The 22,476-nt window shown below is 39.2% G+C and overlaps 1 long non-coding RNA gene across 2 annotated transcripts in view; it reads right to left on the bottom strand.

Annotated features, from left to right (window-relative positions):
• Positions 1–22,476, bottom strand: part of LOC126955055 (uncharacterized) — a 67,864-nt gene that overhangs the window by 1,741 nt on the left and 43,647 nt on the right. For both annotated transcript variants that reach the window (XR_007725795.1, XR_007725796.1), the window contains 2 exons: positions 21,450–21,601; positions 19,544–19,653 (listed from right to left, as the gene is read on the bottom strand). This is a non-coding gene — a long non-coding RNA (uncharacterized LOC126955055). The remainder of the gene's footprint in view (positions 1–19,543; positions 19,654–21,449; positions 21,602–22,476) is intronic.

Below are 22,476 nucleotides of genomic sequence, written 5' to 3'. Positions count from 1 at the left end.
GAGTCTTGAAGGAGGCAAGAGATTTAATATGTGGCTCTCTCTGAAGAGTATTCTAGGCATAGGAAAGAAGTGCAAACATTTCTGGATGATAGCATGCTTGCTATGCTTGAGGACAACAAGGAGGCCGGTGTGCAGGAACAACATGAATAAGGAGGACATGAACAGTAAAGTGATGAGGTCAAACTGGTGGCAGGTAATCCTTTGTGAAAGTTTCAATTTTATTTTTTTATTTTGTAGTCAATTTGCAAATGAATATCCCCACTAGGCTACCTTTCAGACGAAACTACAGAACATGAACAGAAGCCTTGAAGCCTCCCTCATGTCCTCTTCTAAATAACATCTCCCACTCCAAACTCACCATTATTCTGACTTCTATCACCTTGATTAGCGTTCCCTGCTGTCTAACTTTATATAAATGAAATCATACTGTTTTCTTTTGAGATTAGCTTCTTTTGTTAAAAATAACATTTCTCTGAGTCATTTGTATTGTTGTGTGTAGCCCCAATTCATTCTTTTTCATTGCTATATATAGTGTTCCCTCCTACACATATAATTTATTTATCCATTCTTCTGTTGATGGACATTTGGATTATTTACAGGTTCAGCATATTGCAAATATTCAGCTATTATAAGTATTTTTGTAAATATCTTTTTGTACACATGTACTTATTTCTCCTGGGTAGATACCTATGAATGCAACTGCTAGATTTAATGCACATCCTTTTAACTTTAGTGAAAAATAAACACTTTTCCAAGTGGTTAAACTGATTTATGTTCATATACATTGGGTTGGAGAATTGCAGGTGGTCCACATCCTTGTCATTACTATAATTGTCATTTTTTTTTTGTTTGTTTTAAAGTGTGTATTCACTGGAATTTGATCGTGGCTTGAAATTTTATGTTTTCTATGACTCATTGCCTGAGCTAAGCAGAAAATGCCTGAAGGGAAATACCAGAAAAAAATTATCAAGGGCTCTCTTTAGTGTACTTTCCTTTTTGTTCAGATATCATCTTTTGTCTCCTGACTGGCTTGGTTGCTCATCTGTGCCTTTAAAATATTGTTCTGTATTTTTTCTATTTTTTCTAATTGTTTTTGTTGGAATGATTAAGGTACTACAGTCTCCTTCATTGTGACCTATAGTAGAAGTTGGAGGGTTTTGAACAGAGGCCTTATAGTAATTTTATTACATATTTAAAACTATAACTGGATGTTAAAACAAGATTTCTTGATTTTAAGTGAAGTGGTGATATAATTTACATCAGAATAGCAAAGTATTAATATATGGGAAATAGATGCTTCATGCAAGTTTTGTGGAATTTCCATATGAAGAAGGAAAGACTATTTTCTAATTTTTAAATCTCTGGTTATAAAAAGGAACCAATAAAGGCCACAAAAGAGGATATGGGTGAAGTGACTTATTTTGAGACAAATCCATTTTTATGTGGAATCTCCTCCTTATTCTTGGGGGATGTCTAATGGAGTGCTACCCTATATCCAGACGTCTAGCGAGTAGGGCTTCAGAAAGGGACCCTTTGGAGGTCTTTCAACTGTTTCCCATGCATCTGAGAGACAGAGAAATAATGGAATTATGTCTGAGAAAGCTAACACAGAATGTAAATTGGGGAGCGACCCTGAAAATCTAGAGGATCAGAGATGAAATATTTTTAAAGTGGACCCAAGAGAGTGATTGAGTTGCCCTGTGGTCCCAGAATGTATTTGGGTAAGCTTATAAGGCTAACACGTATCCAGAGTGGCTCAGGTAAGAGTTTATCAGGTAAGTTTTTCAGGTTGATGAGTGCTTTACTAGGACCAAATAGGGACCCTGTGGGAATGAAAGACAATATGGAGTAATCCTGAATCTTATCCAATAATATTGAGTGGAGATACAAAGGCCAAACCAGAAGAATGAGGTTAGAGCCCTATTATTGGATACCAGTGGCTGAGATAGGTGTCATGGAAAACTACTAGAAATAGTGGTAAATTCTGTGGAGGACTGCAGAAAGGAGCCTGATGCAGGATCCCTTGGTAGTGTTTCTAATAGAATCAGTTTTGATCATCTTCCAAGACAAGTAAGTAGGAAGCCCAGAGGCCAAGTAAGAAGTTCCCTCTCCTCTGCCTCTTCTTTCCCCTACCCGATTATTAAGGTGAAGAAACAGCTGTTAGAGGGCCAAGAAGTCAGGGAAGAGAGGGAAGAATGACCACCTCATTCCAATAGCCAGTGTACAGTCTGGAAATTTCAAACTGGGACAGAGGAAAAAAAATTATTAAGTCAAATTTATAGTTTTTTTTTTTTTTTTTTCGAGATGGGACTGGATATTCTTAAATAGGAATAAAAGATATTCAAGACTGCATTTATAATAAAAAATGATCTAGAACTCTTGTTAATATCACAATAGTCATTGTTTTGACACAGTTTTTGTTCAGAGGCAAGGGAAATTTTCTCACATGGAATTTAAGTTTGAAACTATGATGTGACACAAAAAGTTGTATGTATGTATTAGTTCCTTTATCACACTGCTAATAAAGACATACCCAAGACTGGACAATTTATAAGGAAAGAGGTTGAATAGACTCACAGTTCTGCATGGCTGGGGAGGCCTCAGGAAACTTACTTAGGGAGGAAACCACCCCTCATATTGTCTTATGCCCAATTTCTGCCTCCAAAGAAAGAAGAAGTAAAAACTAAAAGGCAGAAATGAAATCCACAACAGACAGCTCAGCGCCACACCCTGGGCCTGGTAGTTAAAGATCGACCCCTGACCTAATCGCTTATGTTATCTATAGATTACAGATATTATATAGAAAAGCACTGTGAAAATCCCTGTCCTGTTTTGTTCTGATCTAATTACTGGTGCATGCAGCCCCAAGTCATGTACCCCCAATTGCTCAGTCGATCACGACCCTCTCAAGCAGACCACTTTAGAGTTGTGAGCCCTTAAAAGGGACAGGAGTTGCTCACTTGGGGAGCTAGGCTCTTGAGACAGGAGTCTTGCCAATGCTCCAAGCTGAATAAACTGCTTCCTTCTTTAACTCAGTGTCTGAGGGGTTTTGTCTGCGGCTTGTCCTGCTACATTTCTTGGTTCCCTGACTGGGAAGCAAGGTGATTGATGGACGGTTGAGACAACCTCTTAGGCAGCGTAGGCCTGCCCTGTGGAGCATCCCTGCGGGGAACTCTGGCCAGCTTGAGCCATGCGAATCCTGAGAGCGCTCCCTGGTAGGCAACTGCCCCGGTGGAACGCCTCACCAGAGCAGCGCATGGCAGGCCCCCATGGAGGATCAATGCAGTGGCTGAACACCAGGAAGGAACTGGCACTTGGAGTCTGGACATCTGAAACTTCGTAAGACTAGTCTTTAGAACTTGCCCACTCCATTTGAGTGGAAGCATGGCCTGATCACCCACAGCGTGCCTGTACCAGCACTTTGGTTTTTGTTTTTGACTTGACTTGGATTGCTTGATACTTTGGTTTTGACCTTGCTTGGATTTCTTGATACTCTGATTTTGGTTTTGATTCTGGTTTGGTGTGTATGTGCCCTTTTTACCCGTTCTTTGTTTTGTGGTGTGAGTGTGGTGTGAGCGTGGTGTTTTGTCTCAAGGAAACATGGGTCAGGCACAAAGTAAGCCCACTCCACTAGGAAAAATGTTGAAAAATTTCAAAAAGGAATTTAAGGGAGATTATGGAGTCACCATGACACCAGGAAAACTTAGAACTTTGTGTGAGATAGACTGGCCAGCATGAGATGTGGGTTGGCCATCAGAAGGAAGTCTGGACAGGTCCCTTGTCTCGAAAGTATGGCACAGGGTAACCTGTAAGCCAGGGCACCCAGATCACTTCCCATATATAGATTCTTGGTTACAGCTAGTTTTGGACCTCCCACAGTGGTTAAGAGGACAGGCAGCAGCAGTACTAGTAGCAAAGGGACAGTTAGTTAAGGAAGGTTCTCGCTCCACCCGCCCAGGGAAGTCAGCACCAAAAGTCCTGTCTGACCCAATACCAGAAGAATCATGGCAGGAATTGGTACCAGCATATCCCCTCCTTATTGAGAGGAAGGGCTCCCCACCCCTGAGCCCACAGCACCTCCACCTCCACCAGATAACCACACCCCTAGATCACCCAGAGTAGACAAAAGAGGAAGTGAAGCTGCGGGAGAAACTCCTCCCTTGGCAGCTTGCTTACAGCCCAAGACTGGAATCCAAATGCCCCTGAGAGAGCAGTGATATGCTGGGGTAGATGAGGACAGACACATGGTGGAAAGGCATGCCTTTGTGTATCAACATTTTGCCTCTGCTGACCTCCTCAATTGGAAAAATAATACTCCATTTTACACTGAAAAGCCTCAAGCTTATTTGACTTGCTCCAAACTATTATTACAGACTCATAATCCTACTTGGGCTGATTGCCACCAGCTGCTCATGTACCTCTTTAATACAGATGAAAGGCAAAGGGTGCTCCAAGTAGCAACTAAATGGCTAGAGGAGCACGTCCCAGCTGATTACCAAAACCCCCAAGAATATATAAGAATTCAGCTGCCAGGAACAGACCCCCAATGGGACCTGAATGAGGGACCAGACATGTTGAGGCTAAGACGGTACCATGAGGCATTACTGGAAAGTCTAAAGAAAGAGGCTCAAAAGGTTACAAATGTAAATAAGGTTTCTGAGGTCATCCAAGGAAAAGAGGACAGTCCAGTGCAATTCTATGAAAAGACTGTGTGAGGCTTACCGTATGTACACTCCTTTTGATCCAGACAGCCCTGAAAATCAGCGTATGATTAACATGGCCTTACTTAGTCAAAGTGCAGAAGATATCGGGAGAAAATTGCAGAAACAGGCTGGGTTTGTGGGTATGAATACCTCACAGTTACTGGAAATAGCCAATCAAGTGTTGTGAATAGAGATGCAACAAATTGCAAAGAAAGCCATAAGAAAGGTGAACGCCAGGCTAGGCGAAACGCCAACTTACTGGCCATGGCCATTAGGGGAATTCCCCCAAAAGGAGAGGGAAAGGGGGGTTCTGGGAAGAATACCCAGTCTAATCGCCCATGCTTGCAATGTAACCAATGCGCCTATTGTAAGGAAATAGGACATTGGAAAGGTAAGTGTCCCCGCCTGAAGGAAAAGCAGGGTGGTTCAGAACAAGAGACCTCAGATAAAGACGAGGGAGCTTTGTTCAATCTGGCTGAATGGCTATTGGACTGATGGGGACCGGGCTCAAGTGCCCTCAAGGAACCCACGGTCAGGATTACAACTGGGAGCAAGGACATTAAGTTTTTGGTCGATACTGGTGCTGAACATTCAGTAGTGACCACCCAGGTCACCCCCTTATCAAAGAAAACCATTGATATAATTGGAGCAACAGGAGTTTCCAATAACCAGGCTTTCTGTCTACCACGGACCTGCTCGGTGGGGGGACAAGAACTAGTTCACCAGTTCTTATACATGCCTGACTGTCCCTTTCCCTTGCTGGGAAGAGACTTGCTTATCAAGCTGAGAGCCACCATCTCCTTTACAAAACAGGGCTCTTTACAGCTAAAGTTACCAGGAACACGAGTTATCATGGCTCTTACTGTCCCCCAGGAAGAAGAATGGAGACTTTTTCTAACCGAACCAGGTCAAGAGATAAAACCATCTCTAACTAAGCAATGGCCCCGAGTATGGGCAAAGGATAATCCTCTAGGATTGGTGGTCAACCAAGTCCCTGAACTCTAGAAGTTAAGCCTGGGGCCCAACCAATTAGACAAGAGCAGTATCTGGTTCCCAGAGAAGCTCTAGAAGGAATCCAGGTTCATCTCAAGTGCTTGAAAGCTAATGAATTATAGTTCCTTGCCAGTCTCCATGGAACACCTCCTCCTGCCTGTCCCTAAGCCAGAGACCAAGGATTACCGGCCAGCACAGGACTTGTGCTTGGTCAGCCAAGCTACAGTGACTCTGCACCCAACAGTTCCTAACCCTTACACATTGTTAGGGCTGCTGCTGGCTGAGGATAGCTGGTTTACCTGTCTGGACTTAAAAGATGCCTTCATCAGACTAGTTCCTGAGAGCCAGAAACTGTTTGCCTTTCAGTGGGAAGATCCGGAGTCAGGTGTCCCTACTTGGTACACTTGGACCTGGCTTCCCCAAGGGTTCAAGAATTCCCCTACTATCTTTGGGGAGGCCCTGGCTTGAGACTTGCAAAAGTTTCCTGCTAAAGACCTAGGCTGCGTCTTGATCCTATAGGTGGACGACCTTCTGCTAGGACACTCCATGGCAATCGGGTGGGCAAAAGGGACGGAGGGCCTGCTTTGGCACCTAGAGGACTGTTGGTATAAGGTGTCCAAGAAGAAAGCTCAGATCTGCAGACAGCAAGTACACTACCTGGGATTCACTATTCAGAAAGGGGAGCACAGCCTGGGGTCAGAAAGAAAGCAGGTCATCTGCAGCTTACCAGAACCTAGAACCAGAAGGCAAGTAAGGGAATTCCTAGGAGCTGTGGGGTTTTGCAGATTATGGATTCCAAACTTTGCAGTACTAGCCAAACCTTTGTACGAGGTTACAAAGGGGGTCAACCAGGAGCCTTTTGAATGGGGGCCTCTACAACAGCAAGCCGTTTGTAAGTTAAAGGAAAAACTTATGTCGGTCCCAGCCCTAGGACTACCGGATTTGACAAAGCCCATTACACTCTGTGTCAGAAAGAGAAAAAAATGGCAGTTGGAGTTTCAACACAGACTGTGGGACTGTGGCCAAGGCCAGTGGCCTATCTCTCGAAACAACTAGATGGGGTTTCCAAAGGCTGGCCACCATGTCTAAGGGGCTTGGCAGCAACAGCCCTGTTAGTACAAGAAGCAGATACATTAACCCTTGGCAAAACCTGAATATAAAGGCCTCCCATGCTGTGGTAACTTTGATGAATACCAAAGGACATCATTGGCTAACAAATGCTAGATTAACCAAGTACCAAAGCTTGCTAGGTGAAAATCCCTGCATAACTAATGAAGTCTGTAACACCCTAAATCCCGCCACCCTGCTCCCAGTATCAGAGAGCCCGGTCAAACTTAACTGTGTAGAGGTGTTGGACTCAGTCTATTCTAGTAGACCTGACCTATGGGACCAGCCATGGGTATCAGTAGACTGGGAGTTATACGTGGAAGGAAGCAGCTTCATCAACCCACAAGGAGAAAGATGTGCAGGATATGCGGTGGTAACTTTGGATGTTGTCATTGAAGACAAACCATTTCCACAGGGCACTTCAGCCCAGAAGGCTGAGCTCATTGCTTTACCTCGGGCTCTAGAACTCATTGAAGGTAAGACTGTAAATATCTACACTGACTCTCCATATGCCTTTCTAACCCTCCAAGTGCATGGAGCATTATATAAGGAAAAGGGCCTGTTAAAGTCTGGGGGAAAGGACATAAAATATCAACAAGAAATTCTATAATTATTAGAGGCAGTGTGGAAACCTCAGAAGGTGGCAGTCATGCACTGCAGGGGACACCAGCGAGCCTCCATCTCAGTGGCCTTAGGAAACTCTCGAGCTGATTCAGAAGCTCAAAAAGCAGCATCTACCCCTTACCGGGCATCGGTAGCAGCCCCCTTACTCCCTCAAACACCTGACCTGGTACCTACCTATTCTAAGAAAGAAAAAGACTTCTTCCACGCAGAAGGGGAGCAAATAATAAAAGCAAGATGGATCAGATTGCAGATGTGAGGGTAGCTGTGCTACAGTTGCTGAGAGCCACAATCGTATAGGCCATGCACGAAACCACTCATCTAGGTCAAGAGTCACTTGAAAAATTGTTAGGCTGGTACTTCTACATCTCATACTTGCCAGCAGTAGCACAACGGTGTGTTACTTGCCGACAGCACAATGCGAGGCAAGACCCCACTGTTCTGCCAGGCATACAGGCTTATGGAGTGGCTCCTTTTGAGGATCTTCAGGTGGATTTCACAGAAATGCCGAAATGTGGAGGTAACAAGTATTTGCTAGTTCTTGTGTGTACTTACTCTGGGTGGGTGGAGGCTTATCCAACACGAACTGAAAAGGCCTACGAGGTGACCCGTGTGCTTCTCTGAGATCTTATTCCTAGGTTTGGACTGCCCGTAAGAATCAGCTCAGATAACGGGTCGGTGTTTGTGGCTGACTTGGTACAGAAGACAGCAAAGGCATTAGGAATCACTCGGAAGCTACATGCTGCCTACCAACCTCAGAGTTCCGGAAAGGTGAAGTGAATGCATCGGACTGTCAAAAATAGTTTAGGGAAAATATGTCAGGAAACTGCATTAAAGTGGATACAGGCCTTTCCTATGGTATTGTTTAAAATTAGATGTACTCCTTCTAAGAAAACAGGATACTACCCTTATGAAATACTGTATCGTAGGTCTCCTCCTATACTATCGGAGCTTCCAGGCATGCCCCAAGAGTTAGGTGAAATTGAATTACAGTGACAGCTACAGGCTTTAGGAAAAATTACACAAACAATCTCAACTTGGGTAAATGAGAGGTGTCCCATCAGCTTATTCTCCCCAGTTCACCCTTCCTGTCCAGGTGATCACGTGTGGATCAAGGACTGGAACGTAGCCCCTTTGCGGCCATGGTGGAAAGGACCTCAGACTGTCATCCTGACCACCCCCACGGCTGTAAAGGTAGAAGGAATCCCAGCCTGTATCCACCACAGCCGTGTGAAACCTGCAGCCGATGAAACCTGGGAGGGAAAACCGAGCCCGGACAATCCCTGCAAAGTGACTCTGAGGAGGAGGACAAGCCCTGCTGCATTCACACCTGGAAGCTGACTGGTCTACACACGGCTGAAGCATGAGGAGAATCATCGTGGGACTCATTTTCCTTATAATTTGGACTTGTGTAGTAAAAACTTCCGCTGATTTTCCCCACATGGAAGACTGCTCTCAGTGTATACATCAGGTTACCGAGGTAGGGCAACAAGGTAAAACAATCTTTCTGTTCTATAGTTACTATGAATGCCTAGGAACTTTAAAAGGAACATGTTTATATAATGACACTCAGTACAAGGTATGTAGTCCAGGAAACGACCAACCAGATGTGTGTTTTGACCCCTCTGAGCCTCCCATGTCCACAGTTTTTGAAATAAGATTAAGGACTGAAGACTAGTGGGGACTCACAAATGATACATATAAAGTATTAGCCAGAACAGAAGAAAAAGGGGTGCCCAAACACATAATCATGAAATGTGATGCCTGTGCCGTCATTAATAGCAATAAGTTAGGAAGGGGATGTGGCTCTTTTAGTTGGGAAAAAGGCTATATGACCAAAAATAAGTATATTTGTCATGAATTAGGACTGTGTGGAAATGAATGTGGATACTGGTTTTGTGTCATTTGGGCCACTTGGATAAAAAATGAAAAGGATCCAGTCCACCTTCAGAAAGGAAAAAAATGGCCCTTCCTGTACTAAGGGACAGTGTAACCCCTTAGAGCTAGTAAGCCAATCCCCTTGATCCTCCCTGGAAAAAAGGGGAGTGTGTGACCTTAGGAATCCATGGGGCCGGACCCGATCTTGAGTAAATATCTTGGTTCAAGAACTTTACAAACGCTCTCCTGAGCCAGTGTTTCAAACTTTCTATGATGAACTAAATGTGCCAGTACCAGAAATTTCAGGAAAAACAAGAAATTCGTTTTTGCAATTAGCGAAGCATGTAGCCCAGTCTCTCAATGTCACTTCATGTTATGTATGTGGAGGAACTATAATGGGAGATCAATGGCCATGGGAAGCCAGATAATTAGTACCGACAGACCCAGTTCCTGATGAATTCTTGGCTCAAAAGAATCACCCTGATAATTTCTGGGTCCTAAAAGCCTCAATTATTGGACAATATTGCATAGCTGGAGAAGGAAAATAATTCACTCACCCTGTAGGACGACTTAGTTTTCTGGGACAGAAACTGTATAATGGTACCACAAAAACAGTCACTTGGTGGAGTTCAAATTGGAGAGGAATCCATTTAGTAAATTCCCAAAGTTACAAACTGTGCAGACCCACCTGGAGTCCCACCGGGACTGGATAGTTCCCACTGGATTATACTGGATATGTGGGCATAGAGCTTATGCCAAATTACCTGCCCAGTGGGCAGGTAGTTGTGTTATTGGCACTATTAAACCATCTTTCTTCCTACTGCCCATAAAAACAGGTGAAATCCTGGGTTTCACTGTCTATGCTTCCCATGAAAAGAGAAGCATAGCTATAGGAAATTGGAAAGATGATGAATGGCCCCCCTGAGAGAATCATACAATATTATGGGCCTGCTACTTGGGCACAAGACAGCTCGTGGGGATACCAGATCCCCATTTACATGATCAAACGAATCACACGGTTACAAACTATCTTAGAAATAATCACTAATAAAACCAGCAGAGCCTTGACTATTCTGGCCCAGCAAGAAACTCAGATGAGAAATGCTATCTATCAAAATAGCTCGGCTCTCAACTACTTGCTAGCAGCTGAAGGAGGGGTCTGTGGGAAATATAACCATACTAATTGCTCTCTACACATAGATGATCAAGGGCAAGTAGTTGAAGACATAGTTAGAGATATTACAAAACTGGCACATGTGCCTGTGCAAGTGTGGCATGTATTTGATCCTGGGGCCATGTTTGGAAAATGGTTCCCATTGCTAGGAGTATTTAAAACTCTTATAATAGGAGTTATAATAGTAATACGAACTAGCTTACTGTTCCTTTGTTTGCTACCTGTACTTCTTCAAATTATAAAAAGCTTCACCACCACCTTAGTTTACCAAAATTCTTCAGCACAAATGTACTATATGAATCACTATTGATCTGTCTTGCAAGAAGACATGGGTAGTGAGAATGAAAGTGAGAACTCCCAGTATTGAGTGAGATTCTCAAAGGGGGGCAGAATAAGGAGGAGACCACCCCTCATATTGTCTTATGCCCAATTTCTGCCTCCAAAGAAAGAAGAAGTAAAAACTAAAAGGCAGAAATGAAATTCACAAGCAGACAGCCCAGCGCCACACCCTGGGCCTGGTAGTTAAAGATTGACCCCTGACCTAATTGCTTATGTTATCTACAGATTACAGACATTGTATAGAAAAGCACTGTGAAAATCCCTGTCCTGTTTTGTTCCGATCTAATTACCGGTGCATGCAGCCCCCAGTCATGTACCCCCAATTGCTCAATCGATCATGACCTTCTCAAGTGGATCGCCTTAGAGTTGTGAGCCCTTAAAAGGGACAGGAATTGCTCACTTGGGGAGTTCAACTCTCGAGATAGGAGTCTTGCTGATGCTTCTGGCTGAATAAACCGCTTCCTTCATTAACTTGGTATCTGAGGGGTTTTGTCTGAGGCTTGTCCTGCTACATATGATCATGGCAAAAGGCATCTCCTCACAGGCTGGCAGGAGAGAGGATGAGTGCCCTGCAAAGGGGGAACCCCCTTATGAAACCCTCAGATCTTGTGAGAACTCACTCACTATAATGACAATAGGATGGGGAAAACCACCCCCGTGATTCACTTATCTCTACCTGTTCCCTCCCATGACATGTGGGGATTATGGGAACTACAATTCAAGATGACATTTGGGTGAGGACACAACCAAATCATATCAATGTGTAAATGTATATGTGTGTTTAATAGCTATCCACATGCCATGTCTGTTCAACAAACTGGTTATAAATTAATCACTCTGATGTCCCTGTGCTTCAATTTGAATATTTTCTAGTCATTTGTCTTCTACATTGGTAATCCTCTTTTTAGCAGGTTCTTATCTGCTATTCAACCCTTAAATTCAATTACTATATTGTTTAGTTTTATAGCTTTTATTTGCATAACAAAAGATTCTAGTGCCCTGGTAAAATTCATCATGTCTTTATATATTTTCTCATGTATTAATCATAATTATTTTAAAGTCTATGGCTGAAAGCTCCAACCTATGAACCACTTGAAGACCTATTTATAAGTCTTTAATTTTCATTTTGTTCTCATTTTAAATGAACTTTTTATTTTAGAATAGTTTTAGATTTATAGAAAAGTTACAAAGATGATACCAAGAGTCATCATATACCTTTACACCCAGTTTTTTCTATTATTAGCATCTTACATTACCATGGCACATTCATCACAAAAATTGATCAATATCCATGCACTATTATTAACTAAAGTATGCATTTTGTTCAGATATCCTTAGTTTCTACTTAATGTCATTTTTTGTGATCCAGGTTATCATCTAGAATATCACTTTACATTTAGTTGTTATGTCTTTTTAGGTGCCTTTTGGCTGTAACATTTTCTCACACTTTTCTTGTTTTTAATAACTTTGATAATTTGACATTTGAGGAATGCTGATCAGGTATATCACAGGATTTCATTATATTAGATTTTATGTGTTGTTTTCATTATTATTAGTCTGGGTTACAGTTTTTTTGGAGAAAGAACACATCAGTAAAGTGCCATCTCATCACATCATATCAAGGGTATATGCTTGACTTATAACTATTTGCATAGATTACTTGGAATTCTTCTACATAGGAAGTTTGCCTATCACTTTCAATTTATTAACTCAATCATTCATTTTACTCTTTACCTATTTTCTTGCTCAAATTGTTTCAGATTTGGCCATTGGAACTCTTTCGGTTGTTTCCTGTGTCCCTTTGTGATGCCCCATGCCCTCCTCCATTCCCTCTCCCCACCCGTCTCCTTTTTATTTTTAGCACTTCCTTAGTTTCTGATGCCGTAATATGTCCCAGGCTCTCTGTTTCAGTATGAGAATCATACTGAAATCATACTGAAATCATACTGAATGGCTGATTCTCATACTGAAACCAGTCTCTAAGGGCTCCTGGTTCCTTTCATTGGTTTTCAAAAGCAATATCTGGATGCTGGGTGTGTTCATCGCTGTGAGTCGTTATATGTTTCGGCTTTCTTAGCAGATAGAGCAAGCAAATATGTTTATGTACTAATCTATATCCCATTACTTGTAATGCTTAGTTTTGATTATTTTTGAAACATTGACTATTAAAAACAAAGTATCTGAGTGATTTTTTTTTTTCAAAAGAGAGGATATATTAAACATTGATTTATTTGAATTTTCTTAGCTGGTGGCAGACATATAGATTAGGAAACTATCATCTTGATTCAATTAAAGATTGGACAGATTCAATAGTGGATTTAACTCTTCTCAAGACTTGGTCTGGGACCCGGGCGGAGCAAGATGGCCGAATAGGACAGCTCCAGTCTCCAACTCCCAGCGCGAGCGACACAGAAGACCGGTGATTTCTGCATTTTCAACTGAGGTACTGGATTCATCTCACTGGGGAGTGCCGGAGGATCGGTGCTGGTCAGCTGCTGCAGCCCGACCAGCGAGAGCTGAAGCAGGGCGAGGCATAGACACACAACACCTGGAAAATCGGGTAAACATTGCGTTAAGCAAACAGGCACACCTGGATCATTGACACCTGGCCAGGAGGGTCCCACACCCACGGAGCCTCCCTCTTGCTAGCGCAGCAGTCTGTGATCTACCGGCAAGACATGGGGGAGGGGCGCCCGCCATTGCTGAGAAGTAGGTAAACAAAGCTGCTGGGAAGCTCGAACTGGGTGGAGCTCATCAAGGAAACCTGCTTGAGACTCCACCTCTGGAGACAGGGCACAGTAAATTAAAGCAGCAGACATCTGCAGACGCAAACGACTCTGTCTGACAGCTTTGAAGTGGCATGAATTAACACGGAGGTTGAGATCTCAAGACTTGGTCTGATTATTTTTTCTTAGAAATAGTCTCATTTGAGAACCTAAGGTGTTTGTGGGCTCTCTTCGTTGGTGGAATCTGAACCTTGTTCTGCTGGCACTGGAAGACTGCAAAAGTTTACTCAGCTTCCTGACTTCTTGGCTGCTGTTTTCTGTTTCATCTGTAGGGCTAGGGAATCGGACTGTTTCTCAAATGGGGAACCAGCTCAGGTTACATTCAATTCTTTGGATTCCTGCCACTCCTAGATCTTGTTCCCAGGAGAACTCATGTAGGGCATTCAAATCCAGGCAGAGAACGCCACAAAGATACTCCTCGAGAAGAGCAACCCAAGACACATAATTGCCAGATTCACTCAAAGTTGAAATGAAGGAAAAAATCTTAAGGGCAGCCAGAGAGAAAGGTCGGGTTACCCACAAAGGGAAGCCCATCAGACTAACAGCAGATCTCTCAGCAGAAACTCTACAAGCCAGAAGAATTCCAGCCAAACTAAGTACTTTCTATCCAGCCAAACTAAGTTTCATAAGTGAAGGAGAAATAAAATCTTAGAGATTTTGTCACCACTAGGCCTGCCTTACAAGAGACCCTGAAGGAAGCACTCAACATGGAAAGGAACAACCGGTACCAGCCATTGCAAAAACATGCCAAAATGTAAAGACCATTGAGGCTAGGAAGAAACTGCATCAACTAACGAGCAAAATAACCAGTTAATATCATAATGGCAGGATCAAAAAGACACAGACTGGCAAACTGGATAAAGAGTCAAGACCCATCAGTCTGCTGTATTCAGGAGACCCATCTCACACGCAGAGACATACATAGGTTCAAAATAAAGGGATGGAGGAAGATTTACCAAGCAAATGGAGAACAAAAAAAAGCAGGGGTTGCAATACTAGTCTCTGATAAAACAGACTTTAAACTATCAAAGATCAAAAGAGACAAAGAAGGCCATTATATAATGGTAAAGGGATCAATTCAACAGGAAGAGCTTCTGGAGCAGATTCCAAGTCCTTAGAGACTTACAAAGAGACTTAACTCCCATACAATAATAATGGGAGACTCAACACTCCACTGTCAACATAATTAACAAGGATATCCAGGAATTTTCTCTGCAGCAAGCCTGAACTGAAACTTTCAAAATCTCTGCTTGGGGCCTTTCACTTCCTTATTTCATGCTGCTTATAACTGGGGCAAATGGCTTGACGAAAACGTGGGGTGGGATGTCAGGATCACTTCATTGAGTTTCCTTGGTATTCATGATCTTGATTGCCCAAGTCCTACCTGAGGTAGCTCTCTGACACCTTCAAACACACATATATTTTAGAATATATTTTATCCACTTTTTTAGTTGTTCTTGGAGGGAGATTTGGTCTGCCACAAGTTATTCTATGACAAAGTAAAAATAATCTATAAGAAAATGCATTAATCTCAAATCTCATGATTAATAGGTGAACATTAATTTTAGTTATAGAATCTAAATATAGTCTTACTAATTCAATGTTTTTCTTTTACAGATACTCACAATTAGATCCTGATGATGAAGCTGAGTATTTTTAAGGTATTTGTTTTTGGCTGAGAACTAAGAAGAGTTTGTAAGAACTTTTTTTACCTGAGTAAATAACCATGTTATGTATTTTTAGTAATGTTTAATTGAATATTGAACACTGCATGAAAAAATGCATGGCTTCATACTCCCCTAATAGTAAACTAATATTTTTATTAATAAAGCATCTGATATGCCACATTATTATCTCTGGGTTGTTGAATCAAGTAAAGATTAGCCCCACCTTGCATATCGATTCAAGGAAATAGATTCTATATGTTATTTTATTTAAAAAGGTTAAGACAATCCTAAGCCAAAAGAACAAAGCTGAAATACCTGACTCAAACTATACTACAAGTACAGTTGGTACTTAGAAAATGGAAAAACAGAACAGAGTTCAGAAACAGAGTCCTAAAATAATACCACACATCTACAGTACAAACCAAGAGAGAAACAAGAAATGAAAAGGATTCTTGGTTGATAAGTGTGAATACCATAAAAATCCTAGAGGAAAACCTAGGTAGTACCAAACATATTCAGTAAATAAAAGCCAAAATTGACTGAACTTAAACTAAAGAGGCTTCTGCACAGCAAAAGAAACTACCATCAGAGTGAACATTTGGGAGAAAATTTTTGCAATCTACTCATCTGACAAAGGGCTAATAATTAACAGACATTTCTCAAAAGAAGACATTCAAACAGACACATTTTTGGCAGTACTTGGTTGATTGTGAATGCTTCAATATAGTAAATAATCATTCTTAGCAAACTATCACAAGAACAAAACAAACACCGCATGAACATCACACACCGGGGCCTATTAAGAAAGGCAGCAACATGCATTTTGGTCTGATTATTTTTTCTTAGGTCTCATTTGAGAACCTAAGGTGTTTGTGGGCTAAAACCTTTTGGAAATTTTGTAAGGGCTCTGAAAAGTTAAGTGATAATATGATGTTCATGAACATAAGTGATTGTAGCAGTGAGATAACTATTTTTAGTTAATTTTTTTCTATTACTTTTTAAAAAAGAACTCATAATTGGAATATTTTATATATTATTATATTTGTTTTAAGATTATACATATTTTTACATAATCTTTAAAATAATTTGCATTAATATGTTAATAATTCTTAAATTGATATTAGAAGTATTAATAAAAACATTTTAAATATACATATAAATGTAGAGAAAGTTAATTTGAGTGATAAGTAATAATAATCAAGTGTAACACACTTGTGTTAATAAGAGACTAATCAACTTAGTCTCTAATTCTCATGTCCTTGTACTGTATCAGTGAATGACTTTAGGACTCTTACATTGTAACTTTTCAAAAAGAATGTGGCCTACACCAATTTTAATGAAAATTAATTAATTATGACAGTTTCTCATGCTCTCTAATATGTATTCTTACTTATTCTTTCTAATAGTCTTATTAGAGCTACATGTGAAGTCACTCTTACCCACCCTACCTTACACATATGAAAACAGAAGCAAAGATATGACAAAAAAAAATGCAAAGACACTATAATTTTCTCTTTCTCTGCATCCCTGGAGACTCACCTAATATTTTTATGGGATGAACTAAATATACAATTTTGTTTCTGTTCTAGTTTTCTTTCTTAGTGAACTATAGCAAATTTTTAAAGGATTTTATTTAATCACATATTTTTTTTCATTTGTTGCAAATATGGCAATAAAATTTCCCCATTAACAATATATATTACAATCAGAGTCATGAATAGCATGGAATGCTTATTATTAACAAACATTCAAAAGCTTAGACACTTCTTGCAGTAGTAAATAATAGTGTATAATCTGTTAAATTCTAAAAAAGACACAAGATCAAGTTTAAAAAGTGGGCCTAATTAATTGGTATTTATTTATTCATCAGTTTAAAAATCCTTCATTTATCTGGAATCATTTGTTTTGTAGATGCATTTGTAAGTCATTTGTTTTGTAGATGCATAAATAAAAGTTATGTTATATAATCATAGATTCTACAAGACATAAGAGATCCTAGAGGTCATCTAATAAGAATCCTCTTATCAAAGATAGAATCCAAGACTTCACTGTTTGCTGACTGGAGAGTTTGTTGAGAAAGTCATCCTAGATGTTTTGACTTTTGTCTAGAACTCTTTTCTATGAAATATGATGAACTTCTTTAATATTCTCTCATTATTGTACACGCTGCTTTATGGCAGCTGAGCAATCTTTTGGCATATTTACACACAAAATCATGTAACAATCGCAGCCCTATCCGTCAAAGCTCATTGGTTTCCTGTTCCCTAGTAGAGACACAGAGATTTATTCCCCCAAGTTCCCTTTAATTTTTTGCCATGTTGTGGGCCTGTGAGCCCCTTCAGAATGTAATGTGCAGTTGAAAGTCCATTTCTCTGCTCTGTTTAGCGCTCCAATCAGAGGCAGATTTCTTAATATCTGTTTGCCACTTAGTATATATTTTCTGCATTGTGTCTAATATGTACGGTTCTATAATTGAAAAATTATTCTCTGTAGCCCAGGTGGTATTGTACAGAATGGTTTCGTCAGTATTGATTTAAGCAGTTGATGGCTGCATTGGAGAAGGAAAGTCATTCAATTGTACCAAAGAGCTTTCAGTAAAAAGCAATTTGTTAAGCCTGTACTAAATGGCATCTTCAAAAGATATCTTCAGTAATAATCTTAAATTTAATTCTAAGTTTTTCTCTGCATTATAGCTTTGTGTCTTCTTTTATAGTGAAGATATTTTTAAAGAAAACAATAACAACAACAAAAGATTTTGCCATGGGTGATTGCTAAGCATTAAATTCACTATTTTTTTTTTTTTTTTTTTTTACTAACAAATTTCTCAGCTGGCATGTGATTGGGGGATATAATAGTAGTCAGCTTTCTTAGAGAAATAGCGCAGCAGTCTGCTCTTCAGTTTCTATTTTGGGGAGAGTGTAGAATACTCATTTGCTATAGTTTTCTTATTTAAAAAAAAAAAACCCTTTATATTCTGGAAGTCTGCTTCAGTTTTCTAATTTGAAACTATTCACATCAAACGGTTTGATGCTATTGTTTCAGCCATGATTTCTGTGGATTCTATGTTAACCAAAAATCTGGAATTTGTATATTTGCCAAAGATGCATCACTATTTCCACTTGGTGAAAATTTCATTGCCTCTTGTTGGTTATTACCTTGACTGACATTACATGAGTGATCTCTTCTCCCCACACCCAGGTCCCCACTCTCTATGGCCTTTAACTTCTCCTGGTTTTTCTTTTCTCCATTGCACTTATCATATTTTAACCTAATTTTATTAACTCTTTATGATTATTATTTATTATCTATCTTTCTTACTGAAATGTAAGCTATATGAACACAGGAATTCTTGTATATTTAATTCAATCATATATCCCAAGTGCTTAAACAGTGTCTGGCACTTGATAAGTATTGTTGAACAAATGAATTTTTTTTTGAATTTTTTTGTTTTGAAGGTCCATTGGTATAAATCTGTTTTATTCATGTAATTGTGAATAATAATGGTATTCATCCAAAAAATAATTTATTAAGCAACACATATGTGGATATCTTTACACTATTTCCAAGGAAGAAATTATAGCTCAAAGATATCCTGACTCTAAATAGTTTACTTATATTAATATAAAACAAAAAGAAGGTTCAAAAAGAAGGCTCCAAAGTCAAGGGAGTTTCCAAATTCTGCTGAGAACAACATTGGGAAAAGTTTTATGGTGGGGATATCTAAGTGCAGTCTGGAGCTGAAAACCATATTGTCAAACGTTTTCAGTAGATCTTTTTTATCATCATTAGTTTCTACATGAGGTTTAGTAATCCATCCTGAGTCCTTTGTTCTCATCTTGACAGATAATCTTTCTCCCAATCTACTTTGCATGACAAGTATACAATGACTATTATGATTTTGAAATATTCTTTCTTTACATTTACATTTATTAAAGTAGACATGACATTTAATATCTACTTATGTCCTTACATGTTTAAATATTGTGATGCCTACTAATATGAATCCTATTTATCATTATTCAAAGCCTTCAATTTTTTGAACATGTGATATTTATTTAAAAGGGCTGTATCTATATCTAGTTTATATCTTTGTCTATCTACTTTTTTATGTATAGATCAATTTAAATATAGCAGACATATTTATATAAATAAATAAAACACATATAATATATTTACATAAATATAAATGCCATAAATTTGTAAAGCAGAGAAAGATAAATAGGAAAGGAGAAGGGGAGACATCAAGAGCCTACAATCTTGTCCTTTAAAAAGTACCCATTTCTGGAGTTCAGAAAGCAATTACTGTGAAGAACAGTGTGCCAGGTCAGCAAACTCTGTGCGGCCGATGGTGAGGTAGATGGAAGCACTTGCAGATCTCTTTTTACCTAGGTTCAAAACAAGCCAGGGCTTAGAACCAAAGCAGGTTGAATGGTTCAATTTTTGTTGGCTTCTCAGCTCACAAACTAAAATAAACATGAATCCTATAGCTCTAGCAGGAAATAAAGATAATAAAAATCAACAGATAAAAGTTAAACAATAGATCAAGAGAATCCTATGGCTAGAGAGCAGCTCGATGGCTAGTCCCTTTCTTCTGAGTGTTCTCACCAAGGCATCTCCTGAGCAGAAGTGCAGTCTAGCTGTTCATCTGAGTGTCCCAGCCGCATGGGACAGAGCATGGTCAGAGGAGGTGGGGGGAAGTGACAAAGACAGAGAGGTGAATGTGCTTTCATGAAACAGCTGTAGTCTAAGATCCTGATTATGTCTTCAGACCTTAGAGAATATGAAGTTCAAAAAATAACCATCATTCCATACGCTCTGAACCCTAATCTGCATCCTTGAACTTGACAGGTAAAGCGCAGTCTTTCTCCATGAAGGTAAAATGAAGGAGGCAATGGAAAAAGGTGGTGAAATTGTCCCATTTTACTGGGGCATGATGTTGACAAAATAACTGAAAAAATATTAATATAAAATAGAGTCCCAAATTATGCAATAAAAATACTGGTGAGAGGATGGATGTTACATCTTCAAAGGGAAAAGCCTCAAAGGAAATAGAGAATGAAATTTAAACACCATAATCTTTTGTTTAGTTCTTAGCCAAAGAAATTTACAGTGTAAATAAAAACAAATATATTCTATATCTTTCTCATGTTACAGAAATAAATTTTGTAATAGGAAACAGCATATCTTTCAACATCAACAGAGTATATGCTTTAGCTTATGTTGAAGAAAACAATTACTTCACAAATGAGTCTGCTAAACTGCAAACTTCCAAAAAGCATTTGGCTTTGTGCAGAGAAAAATTATGGATTTCAAAATAAGGCAGGAGGAAAGTGAGCACTGAAGGACCCCCTCTTAGGCCCTCTTGCTTTGTCTTTTATGCTCTGTGACCTACTCCTTCTTTTTGAATAGGCTTTTCTTGTTACTGGAATGTCAAGCTCTTAAGTTAGATTTTGGGCCTAGAGAAAATCTGTAGACAACACATTATGAAACATCTTCAAATAATTGTGGCTTTAACCCATATATGCTAATACAAATTAACAACCAGAAACAAATGGTTTATTATCTATGACCTAATGCTTGTAGACCTCAAATTTCTTTTTTTTAAAACATTTGAGCAGGTTTTATCAACTATTTTGCACATTTGAAAATAGTACTTCAGTAGATTTTATCTGCATATATTTTATACACATATCTTTAATGTTTTATTCATTGTTGCTATTATACTGAATCCATTTCTGATAAATTGTTGAGATTAAAATATGTAATTTGTTTCCATAGCGAGGGAGACTAATAATGTTTCATTCACTTGAATAAGTACACATACCTCTTCAAATACATAACTTTATGATCAGAAATTGTACCATGGGTATTGGAATAATTTGTTAGTAATATATAACTAATACACTGAGATATAAATGTGTTTTTTAATCTTGCCTATAAGGTATATTATATAAGAGAATACTTCATTATAGTTTATGTAAAATTAGTTTCTAGAACTCAGAATTTGTTGGAAGATAAATGTAGGATATTTTGTGATGCATAAATATGCCAATTATATGCCTAACATTTTTTTTTTCTTTTTTTTGAGACAGGGTCTTGCTCTGGCACTGAGGCTGGAGGGCAATGGTGCAATCTCAGCCCACTGCAGCCTCTGCTTCCTGAGCTCAAGCAATCGTCTTACCTCAGCCTCCCAAGTAGCTAGGACTACAGGAACGTGCCACCACACCCAGCTACTTTTTCTATATTTTGTAGAGATTGGGTTTTGTCATGGTGTCCAGTCTTGTCTCGAACTCCTGAACTCATGTGATCCACCTTCTTTGGCTTCCCAAAGTGCTGGAATTACAAGCACATATGTGATTTTTATGCACGGTTTGTTCATATTATAATGTAGTTTGTATTATTTTAGAATGCATTATATGTGACAATTGAGTTTTGCATATTATTTAAAAGAGTTCCATTCTATCTATACTCAACAAAGGTTGTTCAATAGTTGATAATATTTGAGGAAACAACTATTAAAAACCTCATATTTTATAAACAGTCTTTCAAAATTTGTATGATATGGCTTAAATAAGATTAGCATGGATTAATGGCCAGCTTTCAAATAAAACTGAAGATCAATTTATTTTAAGGTAATATCACTTCCTCTATTTAAGGTTGTTTTGTTTAGTTCCAAGATAATTCACTCCAATTCTGAATACTAATTTGAAGGTTTGAATGCATTGTCGTTACATGTGATGAATTCAAACGTGTGCTTGCTGCTTTGCTGAACCATAAGAAACAGCATATATAGCAATGATATTTAAAATGCACAGCTTATGTTGGACTCTGTGTGACAACCAAGTGACAATGATAGATCCAAATGCAATCCCAACTTAGAGCATCAATTAGGAAAATGGCAAAGGCCTTTCTAACGTTATAAATTACTCTGTGGATGCCAGTAACGAAAGCTCTCACTACCAGTAATTTTGCATGATTATGGTTTGGACAAAAGATAGCTGATGAGGGTTAAACCTTGTATTTATACAGCTAAAAAATATTTCTCACTAGATATATAACTGTGAGCATGATCTCAACAGCTTCCATGACTCTAAAATACACCTATGCCAAACAGATTTCAGATTTCAATCACATTTTGCTATGTCTTTAAATGACAGCAATAGTATTTTTTGAGATATTAATATTCAAGTTGCTAACACTCACATAGC

The sequence above is a fragment of the Macaca thibetana genome, chromosome 5 (genome assembly GCF_024542745.1).
Source record: "Macaca thibetana thibetana isolate TM-01 chromosome 5, ASM2454274v1, whole genome shotgun sequence".
NCBI lineage: Eukaryota > Metazoa > Chordata > Mammalia > Primates > Cercopithecidae > Macaca > Macaca thibetana.
This window is presented reverse-complemented; position numbering and strand designations above follow the sequence as displayed.